The sequence below is a fragment of the Rhinoderma darwinii genome, chromosome 2 (genome assembly GCF_050947455.1).
Source record: "Rhinoderma darwinii isolate aRhiDar2 chromosome 2, aRhiDar2.hap1, whole genome shotgun sequence".
Lineage (NCBI taxonomy): Eukaryota > Metazoa > Chordata > Amphibia > Anura > Rhinodermatidae > Rhinoderma > Rhinoderma darwinii.
This window is the reverse complement of record NC_134688.1, coordinates 227,247,120-227,266,886: the sequence shown is the minus strand read 5'-3', so window position 1 is coordinate 227,266,886 and position 19,767 is coordinate 227,247,120.

Sequence of the window (19,767 nt, the reverse complement as noted above, 5' to 3'; positions counted from 1 at the left end):
CCGTCCCTGTGCCTACTTTTCCAGGAAGTTTTCGCCCACTGAGAGTAACTATGATATTGGCAACCGCGAACTCTTAGCCATTAAATGGGCATTTGAAGAGTGGCGCCACTTCCTGGAGGGGGCTAGGCACCAGGTAACGGTCCTTACCGACCACAAGAATCTGGATTCCTAGAATCTGCCCGGAGGCTAAACTCGAGAGAAGCTCGATGGGCGTTATTTTTTACCAGATTCAACTTTTTGGTTACCTATAGGGCTGGGTCTAAAAATATTAAGGCTCATGCACTGTCGCGTAGCTTCATGGCCAGCCCTCCTTTGGAGGAAGATCCTGCTTGTATTTTGCTTCCAGGTATAATAATTTCCTCTATTGATTCTGATTTAGTCTCTGAAATTGCGGCTGATCAAGGTTCAGCTCCCGGGAACCTTCCTGAGAACAAGCTGTTTGTTCCCCTGCAATTCCGGCTAAGGGTACTTAGGGAAAATCATGACTCCGCACTATCTGGTCATCCAGGCATCCTGGGTACCAAGCACCTCATTGCCAGAAACTATTGGTGGCCTGGGTTGCCTAAAGACGTTAAGGCCTACGTCGCCGCTTGTGAGGTTTGTGCTAGGTCCAAGACTCCCAGGTCCGGACCAGCGGGCTTACTACGTTCTTTGCCCATTCCCCAGAGACCTTGGACCCATATCTCCATGGATTTTATCACCGATTTGCCTCTATCTCAAGGCAATTCGGTGGTGTGGGTTTTAGTAGACCGCTTCAGTAAGATGTGCCACTTTGTGCCCCTCAAGAAACTACCCAATGCTAAGACGTTAGCTACCTTGTCAAACACATCCTGCGTCTCCATGGGGTCCCTGTCAATATTGTTTCTTACAGAGGGGTACAATTTGTTTCATTGTTTTGGAGAGCCTTCTGTAAAAAGTTGGAGATTGATCTGTCCTTCTCCTCTGCCTTCCATCCTGAAACTAATGGCCAAACTGAGAGGACTAATCAGTCTCTAGAACAATATTTAAGGTGTTTTATCTCTGACTGTCAATATGATTGGGTCTCATTCATTCCCCTCGCCGAATTTTCCCTTAATAACCGGGTCAGTAACTCGTCAGGGGTCTTTCCCTTTTTCTGTAATTTTGGGTTTAATCCACGGTTCTCCTCCGTTTCACCTGGTAGTTCCAACAATCCCGAGGTAGATATCGTTCATCAGGAACTGTGCACAGTCTGGGCCCAGGTTCAGAAGAACCTAGAGGCTTCCCAGAGCATACAAAAAACTCAGGCAGATAGAAGACGTTCTACTAACCCCTTGTTTATGGTCGGGGATCTGGTGTGGCTATCGTCAAAGAACTTGCGCCTTAAGGTCCCGTCCAAGAAGTTTGCTCCCCGGTTTATAGGGCCGTACAAGGTCATTGAAGTCCTCAATTCTGTCTCCTTCCGACTGGAGTTGCCCCCATCTTTTCGAGTACACAACGTGTTTCATGCCTCCCTCCTTAAACGCTGCTCCTTGGCTCCCTCGAGGAAACCTCCTATCCCTGTTCTCACCCCTGAGGGGGTGGAATTCGAGGTGGCCAAGATTGTGGACAGCAAGATGGTCCAAGGCTCCCTCCAGTACCTGGTCCATTGGAGAGGATACGGGCCTGAGGAGAGGACTTGGGTACCCGCCCGGGATGTTCACGCTGGGGTATTGGTCAGGAGGTTCCACCTTCGTTTCCCCAATAAACCAGGTCCACCTAGTAAGGGTCCGGTGGCACCTCATAAAAGGGGGGGTACTGTAAAGGATCTGCCAGGCACAGCTTCTGTGTCAACGCCCATAGGTAATCAGTCTGCACCTGCTTCTATGTCTGTGAGACTGACTCCATCTTCCACCACTCAGGATGGCAGGCTTAGGAGTGGGAGAGCCTATCATAGCCTGGCCAGATGGAGCTAGCTCCCGCCCTCTGTCTATTTATACCTGCCTTTCCTGTTCCTCCTTGCTTGTGATTCTTCTCGTTTGGTTTCCTGGCCCTGCTGCAGCTTCTGAACTATTTGACCCTGCTTCATATTGACCCTGGCTTACTGACTACTCTCCTGCTCTGCGTTTGGTACCTCGTACACTCCTGGTTTGACTCGGCTTGTTCACTACTCTCCTGCTCTGCGTTTGGTACCTCGTACACTCCTGGTTTGACTCGGCTCGTTCACCACTCTTGTTGCTCGCGGTGTTGCCGTGGGCAACTGCCCCATCTCCCTTAGCTTCTTTGTACCCTTGTCTGTTTGTCTGTCTTGCACTTTATGAGTGTAGGGACCGTCGCCCAGTTGTACCCCGTCGCCTAGGGCGGGTCGTTGCAAGTAGGCAGGGACTGAGTGGCGGGTAGATTAGGGCTCACTTGTCTGTCTCCCCACCCCCGTCAGTACATAAATCACAAGCCCATACCTAGTCTACCCTGGTCCTTGACACCACTATGGACCCCCTTGAGACCCTGGCTCAGCAAATGCAGGGTCTCTCCCTACAGGTCCAGGCCCTGGCTCAGAGGGTCAACCACCCTGATGCTACCATGGTAGTGCCCCTCACCTCACCTCTTGAACCCCACCTCAAGTTGCCTGACCGGTTCTCAGGGGACCGGAAGACTTTTCTCTCCTTTCGGGAGAGTTGTAGGCTCTATTTTCATTTAAAGCCCCACTCCTCAGGTTCTGAGAGCCAGCGGGTGGGTATAATTATGTCCCGGCTCCAAGAAGGGCCCCAAGAATGGGTCTTCTCCTTGGCTACTGACGCCCCTGAACTTTCCTCCGTTGATCTTTTCTTTTCTGCTCTCGGACTCATTTATGACGAGACTGACAGGACTGCCTTTGCCGAGAGTCAGCTGGTGACCTTACGTCAGGGTAAGAGACCTGTTGAGGAGTATTTTTCTGACTTTAGGAAGTGGTGCGTAGCTTCTCGGTGGAATGACCCTGCCTTAAAGTGCCAGTTTAGGTTAGGTCTGTCGAACGCCCTGAAAGACCTGCTAGTTAGCTATCCCTCTTCTGACTCCCTAGACCAGGTTATGGCTTTAGCGGTACGACTTGACCGACGTCTCAGGGAACGACAACTTGAACGTTTTTGTGTTTTCCCCTCCGACTCCCCCATGATGCCTCCCGAGGTTCCGTTGCTTCGCTCTTCCACGGAAGACTCGGAGGTACCTATGCAGCTCGGGGCCTCCGTGTCCCCCCGACAACGTAGAGAGTTCCGCAGGAAGAATGGTCTCTGCTTCTATTGTGGGGATGACAAGCATCAAGTGAACACCTGTCCTAGGCGTAAGAATAAGCAGCCGGAAAACTTCCGCGCCTAAGTGATCATCAGGGAGGTCACTTGGGCGCACAGGTATTTCCCGTAAATATGAAACGTAATAAAATCTTGCTTCCCTTTCAGGTCTCTTTTGGTGGTAGGTCTGCTACCGGCAGTGCCTTCGTGGATTCAGGGTCTTCTGCTAATATCATGTCTGTGGAATTTGCTATGTCTCTAGCTATGCCTTTGATTGATTTGCCTAAACCTGTCCCGGTAGTGGGTATCGACTCCACTCCTCTTGCTAATGGTTATTTGACACAGCATACCCCTGTTTTTGAACTCCTTGTTGGCTCCATGCATTTGGAGCAGTACTCTGTACTGTTGATGCAGGGATTATCGTCCGATTTTGTTTTAGGCCTTCCCTGGTTGCAGTTGCATAATCCCACGTTTGACTGGAATACTGGGGAGCTTACCAAATGGGGTAATGAATGCTTGACGTCATGTTTTTCTGTTAATTCTTTTTCTCCCCCTGAGGTGAACACGCTACCTGAGTTGGTTCAGGACTTCGCTGATGTTTTCTCTAAAGAGGCCTCCGAAGTGTTACCACCTCATAGAGAATATGATTGCGCAATTGATTTGGTACCAGGAGCTAAGCTCCCTAAGGATAGGATATTTAATCTCTCTTGTCCCGAACGTGAAGCCATGAGAGAGTATATCCAGGAATGCCTGGCCAAGGGTTACATTCGCCCCTCTACTTCTCCGGTAGGTGCTGGCTTCTTCTTCGTAGAGAAGAAGGATGGTGGTCTTAGGCCATGCATTGACTACCGTAACTTGAATAAGGTCACTGTAAGGAACCAGTATCCCCTTCCTTTGATTCCTGATCTCTTCAATCAGGTTCAGGGGGCCCAATGGTTCTCTAAGTTTGATCTACGGGGGGCGTATAACCTTATCCGCATCAAAGAGGGGGATGAGTGGAAGACTGCGTTTAACGAACCCGAAGGTCATTTCGAATACCTCGTCATGCCCTTTGGGTTGTGTAATGCTCCCGCGGTCTTCCAGAATTTCATAAATGAGATTTTAAGAGATTAGCTGGGGGTATTTCTTGTAGTGTACCTTGATGACATACTTGTGTTTTCCAAGGACTGGTCCTCCCACATTGAGCATGTCAGGAAAGTGCTTCAGGTCCTTCGGGAAAACAAACTGTTTGCGAAGACCGAAAAATGTGTGTTTGGGGTGCAGGAGATACCATTTTTGGGTCAAATCCTCATGAATTCCGCATGGACCCCGCCAAGGTCCAGGCTGTGGCGGAATGGGTCCAACCTGCCTCCCTGAAGGCGTTACAGTGCTTCTTGGGGTTCGCTAATTATTACAGGAGATTTATTGCTAACTTCTCGGTCATCGCTAAGCCTCTTACGGACCTCACTCGCAAAGGTGCTGATCTCCTCCACTGGCCTCCTGAGGCTGTCCAGGCTTTTGAGGTCCTTAAGAAGTGCTTTATCTCGGCCCCGGTGCTGGTTCAGCCCAACCAAATGGAGCCATTTATCGTGGAAGTTGACGCATCCGAGGTGGGAGTGGGGGCTGTCTTGTCCCAGGGTACCAGGTCCCTCACCCATCTCCGTCCCTGTGCCTACTTTTCCAGGAAGTTTTCGCCCACTGAGAGTAACTATGATATTGGCAACCGCGAACTCTTAGCCATTAAATGGGCATTTGAAGAGTGGCGCCACTTCCTGGAGGGGGCTAGGCACCAGGTAACGGTCCTTACCGACCACAAGAATCTGGATTCCTAGAATCTGCCCGGAGGCTAAACTCGAGAGAAGCTCGATGGGCGTTATTTTTTACCAGATTCAACTTTTTGGTTACCTATAGGGCTGGGTCTAAAAATATTAAGGCTCATGCACTGTCGCGTAGCTTCATGGCCAGCCCTCCTTTGGAGGAAGATCCTGCTTGTATTTTGCTTCCAGGTATAATAATTTCCTCTATTGATTCTGATTTAGTCTCTGAAATTGCGGCTGATCAAGGTTCAGCTCCCGGGAACCTTCCTGAGAACAAGCTGTTTGTTCCCCTGCAATTCCGGCTAAGGGTACTTAGGGAAAATCATGACTCCGCACTATCTGGTCATCCAGGCATCCTGGGTACCAAGCACCTCATTGCCAGAAACTATTGGTGGCCTGGGTTGCCTAAAGACGTTAAGGCCTACGTCGCCGCTTGTGAGGTTTGTGCTAGGTCCAAGACTCCCAGGTCCGGACCAGCGGGCTTACTACGTTCTTTGCCCATTCCCCAGAGACCTTGGACCCATATCTCCATGGATTTTATCACCGATTTGCCTCTATCTCAAGGCAATTCGGTGGTGTGGGTTTTAGTAGACCGCTTCAGTAAGATGTGCCACTTTGTGCCCCTCAAGAAACTACCCAATGCTAAGACGTTAGCTACCTTGTCAAACACATCCTGCGTCTCCATGGGGTCCCTGTCAATATTGTTTCTTACAGAGGGGTACAATTTGTTTCATTGTTTTGGAGAGCCTTCTGTAAAAAGTTGGAGATTGATCTGTCCTTCTCCTCTGCCTTCCATCCTGAAACTAATGGCCAAACTGAGAGGACTAATCAGTCTCTAGAACAATATTTAAGGTGTTTTATCTCTGACTGTCAATATGATTGGGTCTCATTCATTCCCCTCGCCGAATTTTCCCTTAATAACCGGGTCAGTAACTCGTCAGGGGTCTTTCCCTTTTTCTGTAACTTTGGGTTTAATCCACGGTTCTCCTCCGTTTCACCTGGTAGTTCCAACAATCCCGAGGTAGATATCGTTCATCAGGAACTGTGCACAGTCTGGGCCCAGGTTCAGAAGAACCTAGAGGCTTCCCAGAGCATACAAAAAACTCAGGCAGATAGAAGACGTTCTACTAACCCCTTGTTTATGGTCGGGGATCTGGTGTGGCTATCGTCAAAGAACTTGCGCCTTAAGGTCCCGTCCAAGAAGTTTGCTCCCCGGTTTATAGGGCCGTACAAGGTCATTGAAGTCCTCAATTCTGTCTCCTTCCGACTGGAGTTGCCCCCATCTTTTCGAGTACACAACGTGTTTCATGCCTCCCTCCTTAAACGCTGCTCCTTGGCTCCCTCGAGGAAACCTCCTATCCCTGTTCTCACCCCTGAGGGGGTGGAATTCGAGGTGGCCAAGATTGTGGACAGCAAGATGGTCCAAGGCTCCCTCCAGTACCTGGTCCATTGGAGAGGATACGGGCCTGAGGAGAGGACTTGGGTACCCGCCCGGGATGTTCACGCTGGGGTATTGGTCAGGAGGTTCCACCTTCGTTTCCCCAATAAACCAGGTCCACCTAGTAAGGGTCCGGTGGCACCTCATAAAAGGGGGGGTACTGTAAAGGATCTGCCAGGCACAGTTTCTGTGTCAACGCCCATAGGTAATCAGTCTGCACCTGCTTCTATGTCTGTGAGACTGACTCCATCTTCCACCACTCAGGATGGCAGGCTTAGGAGTGGGAGAGCCTATCATAGCCTGGCCAGACGGAGCTAGCTCCCGCCCTCTGTCTATTTATACCTGCCTTTCCTGTTCCTCCTTGCTTGTGATTCTTCTCGTTTGGTTTCCTGGCCCTGCTGCAGCTTCTGAACTATTTGACCCTGCTTCATATTGACCCTGGCTTACTGACTACTCTCCTGCTCTGGGTTTGGTACCTCGTACACTCCTGGTTTGACTCGGCTCGTTCACCACTCTTGTTGCTCACGGTGTTGCCGTGGGCAACTGCCCCATCTCCCTTAGCTTCTTTGTACCTTTGTCTGTCGTGCACTTATTGAGCGTAGGGACCGTCGCCCAGTTGTACCCCGTCGCCTAGGGTTGGTCGTTGCAAGTAGGCAGGGACTGAGTGGCGGGTAGATTAGGGCTCACTTGTCTGTTTCCCTACCTCCATCATTACACCGGGTTATCACCTTGTAAAATTTAAATTCAAGGTTTAATTATAGGTTTATGCTTAAATACTTTATGTAGATTGAGATTACGTAGTGATTTACTTAGGTTAATGGTAAACGGTCTATCATCAAATCTTTCAGATAGACAAAAGTTCAAGCCTTTGGCTAGGAGAGAAAAACAAATCAATGGTAGTGACAACCGCTTATTCTCTTACATGTTGATTTCCTAGCAGACACTAAAGAAATGTTTGCCTAAGGCCGGATTCACACGAGCGTGTGAGTTTTGCGCGCACAAAAGGGACTTAACAGCTCCGTGTGTCAGCCCCGTATGATGCGCGGCTGCGTGATTTTCGCGCAGCCGCCATCATTATGACACTCCGTTTGGATGTTTGTAAACAGAAAAGCACGTGGTGCTTTTTTGTTTTCATTCCTAGTTTTACAGCTGTTGCGCAAATCACGCGCGTCCCACGGAAGTGCTTCCGTGTGGCATGCGTGATTTTCACGCACCCATTGACTTCAATGGGTGCGTGATGCGCGAAATACGCACAAAGAACGGACATGTCGTGAGTTTTTCGCAGCGGACTCGCTGCGTAAAAATCACGCAACTGTCTGCACAGCCCCATAGACTAATATAGGTCCGGGCGACGTGCGTGAAATTTACGCGCGTTGCACGGACGTATATCCCGTTCGTCTGAATAAGCCCTCAGTGTGGTCTCCTTGGCTGACATATTCGGACTTTTCCAATGGGCACTACCCCAGACCTTCTCACTCTCTAAGACTCTTCTGAGGGTTTTACCCCTTTACCCTGCTTTTCTTCTCCACTCAAACAAGAGAGGAGAAAGTAAGAAGCCCTCCCTTTTCATCATTGTAATGACTTCAAATATTTAAACCACACTTATATAGGGTCGACTACACCTTCTGCATATCCCAGATTTCTGCATATTGTTTTGGTTCTTTTTCCTTGTTGGCTTCAGTCATATTGCTTTTTCTCATATCACTATTATTGATGTATTTGTGTGTCTGTTGTCCCGGTGTCTAAAAATTAAAGAAAAAAATTTCATAAAAGAGGAGCAAACGTCTAGCATTTTAATGCCCAAAGGAAAATTTCTCAGACTGCGGTCTTGCAGCATTTTTTGCCAGATGTTACAGTATAGTGAATGGGATATTATGGTATGGCTCTCTGCAGTTATATTCTCACAGCGTGATTAAGTGTTCTAATAGTTATAAAAGATGGAAAAACTTTGGGGGCAATTTATTAAAACTGTCATTTTATATGCCAGTCCTAATAGAATGAAAAATTAGAGTAAACTCCGACACATTTATTAAGAGGCTGTCACGGTCTGTGGATATGTGGACCCACTAGGCCACACCGCTGTAGCGGGGAGGCAGCTGGCCAAACATCAGAGCAAGCAATCAATACAAAGACCAGCACAAGTGTACCTGAATAGTCCAGACAGTGGCAGAGGCTTTAACACGGATGGAGGTGGGTGAAGCAGGTTGCGCCAGACGTGGCCGATGACCACAGGTTGCGCCCGACAAGGCGGATGACAGCAGGTGGAGTAGGATGTGCCAGATGTGGCGGACGATAACAGATGCAGTAGGTTGTGCCAGACGTGGCGGATGACAACAGAAGCAGCAGGACATGACTCCAATCATGAACAGGCTCAGGAACAATAACACAGCACGGGATACAGGTAGCAGGGCACAGGAACACTGGGAACAGGGTAAACACTATGGGACCATTTGCAAAGACTAACATGGGAATTAATAACAATGCTCAGGCAAGGAGTGAAGGGGCAGGGCCCTTCATAATCCAGGGTGATCTGGGAGTAATTAGTAAATTCTTAACATGTGTGCACGCTAGCCCTTTAAGGCCGGGAATGAGCTTGTGCATGCACCCTAGTGGTCACTGAAGGACAGGACGGCCGCATGTGCTGGCATCCTCCGGGAGGAAGATGTCGGCAGGATGAAAGAGGTCTGCGGTCTGCGACCGTTACAGTACCCCCCCCCCCTTACGCCCCCTCTTCTTCGGTCCAGAGCGAGAGAAGAATCTCTTAATGAGGGCAGGGGCATTGAGGTTCTCTTCTGGCTCCCAGGTCCTCTCCTCAGGACTAAACCCTCTCGAGTCCACCAAATAAAAAGTCCTTCCTCTTACCCTTTCGCAGTCCAGGATTCCTTCACCTCAAACACATCAGATGAACTGCTGGGAGCAACTGCGGGACTGGGTGTCTTACTGTAATGGTTCAGGACAACCGGTTTCACGAGGGACACATGGAAGGAGTTGGGGATTCTGAGGGTAGGAAGCAGCAGAAGCTTATAGGAGACAGGTAGTATCTCAAAGGGTCAGTGGAACCTGGGAGCAAACTTGTACGAAGGCACCTTTAAACGAATATTCCATGAGGACAGCCACACTTTGGTACCTGGAAGATACTCTGTTCTTTTTATATCCGCTTTTCGCTTCATGCAAATCGACTGCTAGCAAAATAGAGGACCTGGTCTGTTGCCAGATTTGCAGAATGTCCCCAAATGCAGAGTCAGCAGCTTGTACCTGAGATGTAGCAGACACAGGAAGTGGGATTCTAGGATGTTGACTGTACACAGTGTAGAATGGTGTGGAAGTGGACACACTTGTGTGATTGTTGTATGAGAACTTGGCCCATGGCAGAAGCTGTATCCAGTCATCATGCGGAATGGGGATGAAGTGGCGGAGACAATTCTCCATGATCTGGTTAATCCTCTCTACTTGACCATTGGACTGGGGGTGATAAGCTGAGGAAAAGTCCAATTTCACATCCAGGAGTTTACAGAAGGCTCTCCAGAATTTCGAGGTGAACTGAACACGATCAGACATGATGTGAAGAGGCAAGCCATGCAAATGGAAGATGTGCTGGGTAAAGAGATTTGCCAGTCGAGGAGAAGAAGGAAGACTGGTCAGCGGGACAAAATGTGCCATCTTCGAGAACCGGTCCACCACCACCCAGACAGTGTTGCATCCTGCTGAGGGAGGAAGGTCTGTGACAAAGTCCATCGCAATGTGCTGCCAGGGGGCAATGGGTACAGGCAGACGTTGGAGCAGGCCGGCAGGCTTGGAGTGAGCAACCTTGTTAGAAGCACACACCGTGCAGGAAGAGACAAAGTCCACAACATCTTTGGGTAGCATGGGCCACCAGAAATGATGAGTAATCAGGTCTCGGGTCTTACAAACACCAGCTTGCCCAGCCAGTTTTGAGCTGTGTCCCCAGCAGAGAATTCTTATCCTGTCTGCAAACCGAACAAAAGTCCTCCCCGGAGGGATGTCTCTAACATGCGAAGGATTGGCAGTGACAATGCAGGACAGGTCTATGATCCTTTGAAGGGACTCCAACGTGTCATCCGTCTCAAATTACCTGGACAGGGCATCGGCCCTCACATTCTTGTCAAAAGGTCGGTAGTTGGAGATAGGTGAGGTTCTTGTGGTCGGTGTATATCAGTATGGGGTGAACTGCGCCCTCTAGCAGATTTCTCCACTCCTCCAGAGCCAATTTGATGGCCAGTAGCTCCCGATTCCCAATAGAGTAGTTGTGCTCTGCAGAGGAAAAAGGTCTTGAGTAATAGCCACATACTACTGCCTCTCCTTTGGAGCTCCTCTGGAACAGAAGTGCACCTGCACCAACAGAACAAGTGTCCACCTCCAATGAGAACTGTCGAAAGTTGTCAGGATGATGGAGGACCGAGGCTGAAGTGAAGGCTTTCTTGAGGCTATTAAATGCAGATTCGGTCTCTGGAGTCCACACCCTTCTTGGTAAGGGTAGGGATGGGAGCCATCAGTGATGAGAAGTTTGGGATAAACTGCCGGTAGAAGTTGGCAAATCCCAAAAAACGCTGTATGGACTGCAGGCCCTGAGAACGTGGCCATTCCAGGATGGACTTTACTTTCTCAGGGTCCATCTTGAGACCTTGATCCGAGATGATGTTGCTCAGGAAGGGCAGAGAATTTTTTTAAAGACGCACTTCTCCAGCTTAGCATAGACGATTCTCTCTTAATCGCAGTAGAACTTGACGGACAAGCCTCTAATTAGTCGTCGGATCTGGAGAGAAAATAAAAATATCATCGAGATAGACTACAACACAGACAAAGAGGAGATCTCAGAAGAGATCATGGACAAGTTCCTGGAAGACCACGGGAGCGTTAAACAGAATGAAGGGCATCACCAGGTATTCGTATTGTCCGTATCGGGTGTTGAATGCCATCTTCTACTCGTCACCAAAGATCAAAGTTCAGATATTAGTGGCAACGTGTATTTGTTCCTGACCGTGATCTGGTTGAGACCATGGTAGTCAATGCAGGGTGGAAGAGATCAGTCTTTCTTTTTAACGAGGAATCTGGTCCCGGCCGGGGGAGGAAGACTTTCATATGAAACCCCACTCCAGATTCTTCTTGATATAGGCCAACATGGATTGAGACTCTGGCAAGGAGAGAGGATATACCCGTCCACAGGGAAGAGAAGCATTTGTGACCAGTTCAAATCAGACAGTCGTAAGACCGGTGTGGGGGAAGCATCTCAGCCTCAATTTTGCTAAAGAAGTCTGCAAATCGAGAAAAATGAGTAGGCAATCCCGCTAATGACTGAGGCAGAGAAGGCTGGATGGCATGGAACTGTAACAGGCAGCGGTGGGCGAATTTGGGGCCCCATTGGAGAACCTCTTCGGAACTCCAATCTAGGACAGGAGCATGCAGTCGGAGCCAAGGCAGGCCCAGTAGAACCGGATTGATGGCTTTAGGCAAGACTAGGAAGGTAATTAGTTCAGTATGAAAGACTCCAACTTGGAGCTTCAGTGGCTTGGTCTCAGACACGATTGAATCGGGCAGAGGAAGACCATTCACGAGGCAACAACCAAAGACGTCTCCAGAGGAACTGTGCGAAACTGGAAATGGTCCACTAGGTCTTGCTGGATGAAGTTTGCCGCGGATCTTGAGTCCAGATCCAGATAGGCAGAAACCCAGTAGGTTCTTTTGCCGGACACTATGGTCACAGGGATGATCAGTTTGTAAGAGAATTTTTTATTTAGTGCCATTCCGCCTAGGGTGGTCTCTCCAACCAATCCTAGGCACTAGGGTCTCTTTGGCTCCTGGGGACACAAACACACAACATAGCCTCCGAAGCCGCACTATAGGCAAAGTCCTGAAGTGCGTCTGCGTTGTTTCTCCTGGGTAGACATTTTGGCCCAGTCCACCTGCATAGGCTCCTCTGGTGGGACGACTGAAGAGGACAGTAAGGATTGCTGGAAAGTAGAAGCCAGCCTAGGAAATCCTCTCTCCCGGTGAACCTCTTGGGAATGCTCCCGGATCCTCATGTCAACCCAGGTGGCTAGTAGAATGAGATCGTCCAGGGTAGGTGGCAGATCGTGAGCGGCAAGCACATCTTTAATCCCAGAAGACAGTCCCTGCCAGAATGTAGCCACCAAGGTTAGTTGTTCCAGGTTAGTTCTGCAGCCAGGGTACGGAACTGAATGGCATACTCGCCCACGGAGATATCCCCCTGGTGTAGGGTCAGCAGGTATGCAGCAGCAGAAGAAACTCTCCCAGGTTCTTCAAATATAGAACGGAAAGTCCGTAAAAAATACTGCAAGTCACGAGTTTCTGGTGCCTTATGTTCCCAAAGGGGATTCGCCCATGCCAGGGCTTTGCCATTAAGGAGAGAGATTATGAAGGCGATCCTTGCGTCAGAGGAGATGGCCTTGGCATATAGTGTGAAGTGGATCTGGCATTGGTTCAGAAATTCACTGCAGGACCTCGTGTCTCCATCATAGGGAGGAGGTAGCGGCAGAAAGCATCGGGTGTCGGTACTGGTACGGACATGAGGAACAGCAGGAATAGATGCGGAGACGACTGTGGCTTGTGCAACTAGCCGACCTGCAATGACGTTGACCGACAGGAGGAGTTGGTCTTGCCGTGATTGAAGGTCTTGCATCTCTACCTGCGTGACTTGCGTCGTCGTCGTCGTCGTCGTCTAGGGTTGACGAGTGGGGTTCATGGCCTGAGCGTACTGTCACGGGCTGTGGTTATGTGGACCCACTAGGCCGCACCGCCGTAGCAGGGAGGCAGCTGTCCAAACAACAGAGGACCCAATCAATACAAAGTCCAGCACAAGGGTACCTGAATAGTCCAGACAGTGGCAGAGGCTTTAGCACGGATGGAGGTGGATGCAGCAGGTTGCGGCAGACATGGCGGATGACAGCAGGTTGCGCCAGACATGGCGGGTGACAGCAGGTGCAGTAAGATGCGCCAGATGTGGCGGACGACAACAGGCGCATTAGTTTACGTGAGATGTGGCGGATGACAACAGGACACGACTCCAATCACTAACAGGCTCAGGTACAATAACAAAGCATGGGATACAGGTAGAAGGCACGGCAACAGGGTAAACACTAAGGGACCATTTCCAAAGACTAACATTGGAATCACTAACGACGCTCAGGCAAGGAGTGAAGGGGCAGGGCCCTTCTTATAGTCCAGGATCATCTGGGAGTAATTAGTCAATTCTTAACATGTGTGCACGCTAGCCCTTTAAGGTCGGGAATGAGCTTGTGCGTGCACCCTAGTGGTCATTGCAGGACAGGACGGCCGAATGTTCTGGCATCCCCGGGGAGGAAGACGTCGGCAGGATGAAAGGGGTCTGCGACAGCAGCCGTTACAGAGGCAAAAGCCTCTTAAAACATTTGTTGTATCTTTCAGCCAGGACGCGAGTACCAATTGTTGCACAACGACTACGACCATGCACCATCCATTTCCACCACATCGGTTATAAAATAAAAAACACATATACTCACCTTACCGCTCAGCCTCTCCAGTCAGGCTCCCACATCAATCCAGCATTGCTTTTACAAGGTCATGACGCTGAGCAGCGTCAGGGCCCTAAATGCGAGGCAGCACCATCTGTGCTGCGTCACATACAATGTCCTGACGCTACCCGTCATTACATTGTATGAGCTGCGCTGGAGTTATGAGGGAGCCAGAGAAAAGAGGATCGGAGAGGAGTTTTTATTTTTTATTTAGCTGTCCATGTGGGTGAGGGCTAGTGTGATCAGGGGGAAAGGTGCGAGGCCCAGCATGGGCCTCTACCTTGCTACACCGCAGTGGGGGAAATCTACACCAGCTAGGACCTGGTGTAGGTTTCTACTATAATTTACACCAGTTTTCTAGCGTAAGTTATAATAAATTAGTCAGGCCATGGTGACCACGCCCCCTTTTCCAAAAGCAACACTCCCTTTCCACAAAAGTGGCGAGGGTGGCTCAAAAGACATTTGAGGCCTTTTGCGACTTTTCTATGCCAGAAAACTGGACCGGTGCACAACCAAGATGAGCGTGTGAGAAACTGCCCTCTGTTATTGGCCATCTTCCTGTACAAACTTGCTGTGCTATGCAGCGCTCTGCTTTTTCTTCTAGTTATTTTCTCATCTGTCACGACTAAGACTTCAGAATATTGTAAACCAGCCAGTAATTTGTTCATGGGGTGACAAGGAATGCTATCTTGGCTCTCATTCATAATTACTAATTCTTTTCAATGAATTAGAATATCATCAAAAAGTTTATTTATTTCAGTAATTCAATTCAAACAGTAAAACTCATATTATATAGATTCATTACCCAGAGAGTGATCTATTTCCAGAATTCTTTTAATGTTGATGATTATTGCTAACCGTTAATGAAAACCAAAAATTTAGTGTCTCAGAAAATTTGAATATTAAATAAGCCCAATTTCAAAAATTATTTTTAAAACCGAAATGTTGGCCTACTGAAAAGCATGTGCAATATATGCACTCAATACTTGGTTGGGGCTCCTTTTGGATGAATTACTGCATCAATGCGGCGTGGCATGGAGGCGATCAGCCTGTGGCACTGCTGAGGTGTTATGGAAGCCCAGGTTGCTTTGATAGCGGCCTTCAGCTCGTCTGCATTGTTGGGTCTGGTGCCTCATTTTCCTCTTGACAATACCCCATAGATTCTCTATGGGGTTTAGGTCAGGCGTGTTTGCTGACCAATCAAGCACAGTGATACTTTGGTTATTAAACCAGGTATTGGTACTTTTGGCAGTGTGGGCAGGTGCCAAGTCCTGCTGGAAAATGAAATCCGCATCTCCATAAAGCTTGTCAGCAGAGGGAAGCATGAAGTGCTCTAAAATGTCCTGCTAGACGGCTGCGTTGACTCTGGACTTCATATAACACAGTGGACCAACTGTGGTTTAATAACCACAGTATCACTGTGCTTGATTTGCCAGCAAAGTAGCCTGAACTAAGCCCCACAGAGAATCTATGGGGTATTGTCAAGAGGAAGAGGAGAGACACCAGACCCAACAATGCAGACGAGCTGAAGGCCACTATCAAAGCAACCTCGGCTTCCATTACACCTCAGCAGTGCCACAGGCTGATCGCCTCCATGCCACGCCGCATTGATACAGTAATTCATGACAAAGAAGCCACGACCAAGTATTGAGTGCATATACTGTACATACTTTTCAGTAGGCCAACATTTCGGTATTAAAAATTATTTTTGAAATTGGTCTTATATAATATTCTAATTTTCTGAGAGACTAAATTTAGGGTTTTCATTAACGGTTAGCCATAATCAACATTAAAAGAAAAAAAAAAACGCTGGAAATAGATCACTCTGTGTGTAATGAATCTATATTATATGAGTTTCACTTTTTTAATTGAATTACTGAAATAAAGTTAACTTTTTGATGATATTCAAATTCATTGAGAATGACTAGTATATAGAATTAGGCAGCAAGTGAAAAGTCAGTTTTTGTAGTTGATCTGTTGAAGGATGAAAAATGGGCGAGCGGAAGTATCTGAGCGACTTTAACAAGGTCCAAATTGTGATGGCTAGACAATTGGTAGGTCAAGGAAGAACAACCGATAAACCAAACGACAGGGTTATGGATGCCCAAGGCTCATTGATGCATGTGGGGAGTGAATGCTAGGCCATCTGGTACAATCCCACAGAAGAACTTCTGTAGCACAAATTGCAGAAAAAGTTACTGCTAGCTATTATAGAAAGGTGTCAGAACAGACAGTGCAACGCAGCTTGTTGCATATTGGGATGCACAGCCGCGATCGGTCAGAGTGCTCATGCTGACCCCTGTCCACCGCCCAAAGCTCGTATAATGGACACCTGAGCATCCGATTTGGACCAAGGTACAATACAAGGTGGTGGCCTGGTCTAACAAACAGAGTTTTCTTTGACATCATGTGGACAGCTGGGTGCATGTGGGTTGCTTAGCTGGGAAAGAAATTGCACCAGGAAGGCAGAGCCTGTCTGATGCTCTTGGCAATGTTCTGCTGGGAAACCTTAGGTCCTGGCATTTCTGTGGATGTTACTTTGACACATAACACCTATCTAACCATTACTGCAGACCAAGTACACCCCTTCATGGCAACAGTATTCTCTAACGACAGTAGCCTCTTTCAGAAGGATAATGCACCCTCCCACACTGCAAAAATTGTTTAGGCATGGTTTGAGGAACGTGACAAAGAGCTCAAGGTGTTCACTTGGCCAATCAATCCACTCAGGCAGTTGTGGAATGTCCCAGAAAAACAAGTCCAATACATGGAGGCCCCACCTTGCAAATTTACAGGATATAAAGTATCTTCTGCTAAACCAATCAGTCATCTGGGGACACATTTTTTCACCATCACACTTGCGTAAGCTAGAACAACTAGGAATCCGAGAATGAGAGATTAGCTAATTTTTACGTCCATTTGATTGTCAATAGAAATTATAGCTGACAGCCTAGGACATAACTGCACAAAAAGAAAAGTGAGACATAAAATGTTAAATGTGTGTTGCGATTTTATGGTATACTTTATTTTTAAATCCATAGAAAAACTTAAGAAGAAAGCAAAACTCCCACTTGTAAACAAACTTGACTTTGTGACCAGACAAGATAAAGAACATCAGAAAATGGGAGAAACAGAACAGTCTATGTTGATGATTGAGGTTTAATAAATGACACTGAATATAAAGACACATTGTACAAATACAGGTTATATTTAATTTAAAAATCTAAAACCTGAAAGCATTCCTACATATACAGTTCGGTCCAGAATTATTTGGACACTGACAAGTTTTAGCATTTTAACTGTTTATATAACTGTATATTAAATGTGTTTTGGTAATCAATATGGGCTTAACCCCTTAATGACCAGCCTATTTTAAACCTTAATGACCAAGCCATTTTTTAAGTTTTTCCATCGTCGCATTCCAAGAGCTATAACCTTTTTATTTTTGCGTCGACATAGCTGTATAAGGTCTTGTTTTTTGCGGGACAAGTTGTATTTTTTAATAGCACCATTTTGGGGGACATATTTATTGATTAACTTTTATTAACTTTTATTTGGGGGGGAAATAGAAAAAAACCTGAAATTTCGCCACACTTTCGCGTCTTAAATCTACGCCGTTTACCGTGTGATACAAATAATACAATAACTTTATGCAGCGGGTTGTTACGATTGCAACGATACCAAATTTGTATAGTTTTTGTATGTTTTACTACTTTTACACAGTAAAAACGCTTTTTTTTCAAAATTATTTGTTTTTGTGTCTCCATATTTGAAAAGCCGTAACGTTTTTATTTTTTCGCCGATGCGGTTCTATGAGGGCTTTTTTTTTGCGGGAAGACTTGTAGTTTTTATTGGTACCATTTTGGAGTAGATGCGACTTTTTGATCACTTTTTATCACATTTTTTTAAAGTCAGTATTCACAGAAAACAGCAATTTTTCCATAGTTTTTTATGGCGTTCACCGTGCGGGTTAAATAATGTAATAGATTTATAGTCGGGGTCGTTACGGACACGGCGATACCAAATATGTGTAACTTTTTAACTTTATTTTGTTTTTTTAATAGTAAAGCATTTTGTAAGGGGAAAAGCTGTGTTTTTCATTTTTTTTCAATTTTTTTTTTAAATTAACTTTATTAAACTTTTTTTTCACTTTTTTACTAGTCCCACTAGGGGACTATAATATGCGATTCTGCGATCGCATTTATAATACACTGCAATACTTTTGTATTGCAGTGTATTACTGCCTGTCCGTTTAACACGGACAGGCATCTGCTAGGTCATGCCTCCGGCATGATCTAGCAGGCATTCACTCCAGGCAAACCTGGGGGCCTTTATTAGACCCCCGGCTGCCATTGGAGACACAGACACTCGGCGATCTTATCGCCGGGTGTCGGTGGGAGAGAGAGGGAGCTCCCTCCCTCTCTCCAAAAGCACTCAGATGCGGTGAACGCTATTGTGCACCGCATCTGGAGGGGTTAAACGGGTGAGATCGATACTAATATCGATCTCACTCGGCAGAGCAGGGACCCTCCCAGCCCTCAGCTGCCTCTGGCAGCTGAGAGCAGGGAGATTTGACAGCTCCCTGCTCTGTTCACTTATTCCGATGCCGCGACGTAAAAAGTCTATGGCATCGGAATAAGGCCCGTTAGTGGCCGACGTAGAAACACGATGGGCCGATCACTAACGGTTAAGGTGCAGACTCTCAGCTTTAATTTGAGGGTATTCACATCCTAATTTGAGGAAGGGTTTAGGAATAACAGCTCTTTAATTCGTAGCTGCCTCTTTTTCAAGGGACCAAAGGTAATTGGAGAATTATCTCAAAAGCTATTTAATGGGCTGCATGGGCTATTCCCTCATTAATCCATCATCAATTAAGCAGGTAAAAGGTCATGAGTTGATTCCAGGTATGGCATTTGCATTTGGAAGCTGTTGCTGTGAACCCACAACATGAGGTCAAAGGAGCTCTCAATGCAAGTGAAACAGACCATCATTAGGCTGAAAAAAATGTAGAAATCCATCAGAGAGATAGCACAAATGTTACGAGTGGCCAAATCAACAGTTTGGTACATTCTTGGAAAAAAAATAATAAAAAAAAGTGATCTCATGAACTCCAAAAGGCATGGACGTCCATGGAAGACAACAGTGGTGGATGATCGCAGAATCCTCTGCATGGTGAAGAAAAACTCCTTTACAACATCTACCCAAGTGAAGGTGTATATGTATCTAAGTCTACCATAAAGAGAAGACTTTATGAGAACAAATACAGAGGGTTCACCACAAGGTGCAAACCATTAAATCAAGCCTCAAAAATAGAAAGGCCAGATTAGACTTTGCCAAACAACATCTAAAGAAGCCAGCCCATTTCTGGAACAGCATTCTTTGGATAGATGAAACTAAGATCAAACTGTACCAGAATGATGGGAGGAAGAAAGTATGGAGAAGGCTTGGAACGGCTCATGATCCAAAGCACACCACATCCTCTGTAAAACATGGTGGAGGCAGTGTGATGGCATGGGCATGCATGGCTGCCAAAGGCACTGGGTCACTAGTGTCTATTGATGATATGGCTGAAGACAGAAGCAGCCGGATGAATTCTGGAGTGTTCAGGAATATACTTCCTGCTCAGATTCAACCAAATGCAGCAAGGTTGATTGGACGTCGCTTCTCAGTACAACTGGACAATGACCCAAAACATACTGTGAAAGCAACCCAGGAGTTTTTTAAGGCAAAGAAGTGGAATATTCTGCAATGGCCAAGTCAATCACCAGATCTGAACCCGATCGAGCATGCATTTCACTTGCTTA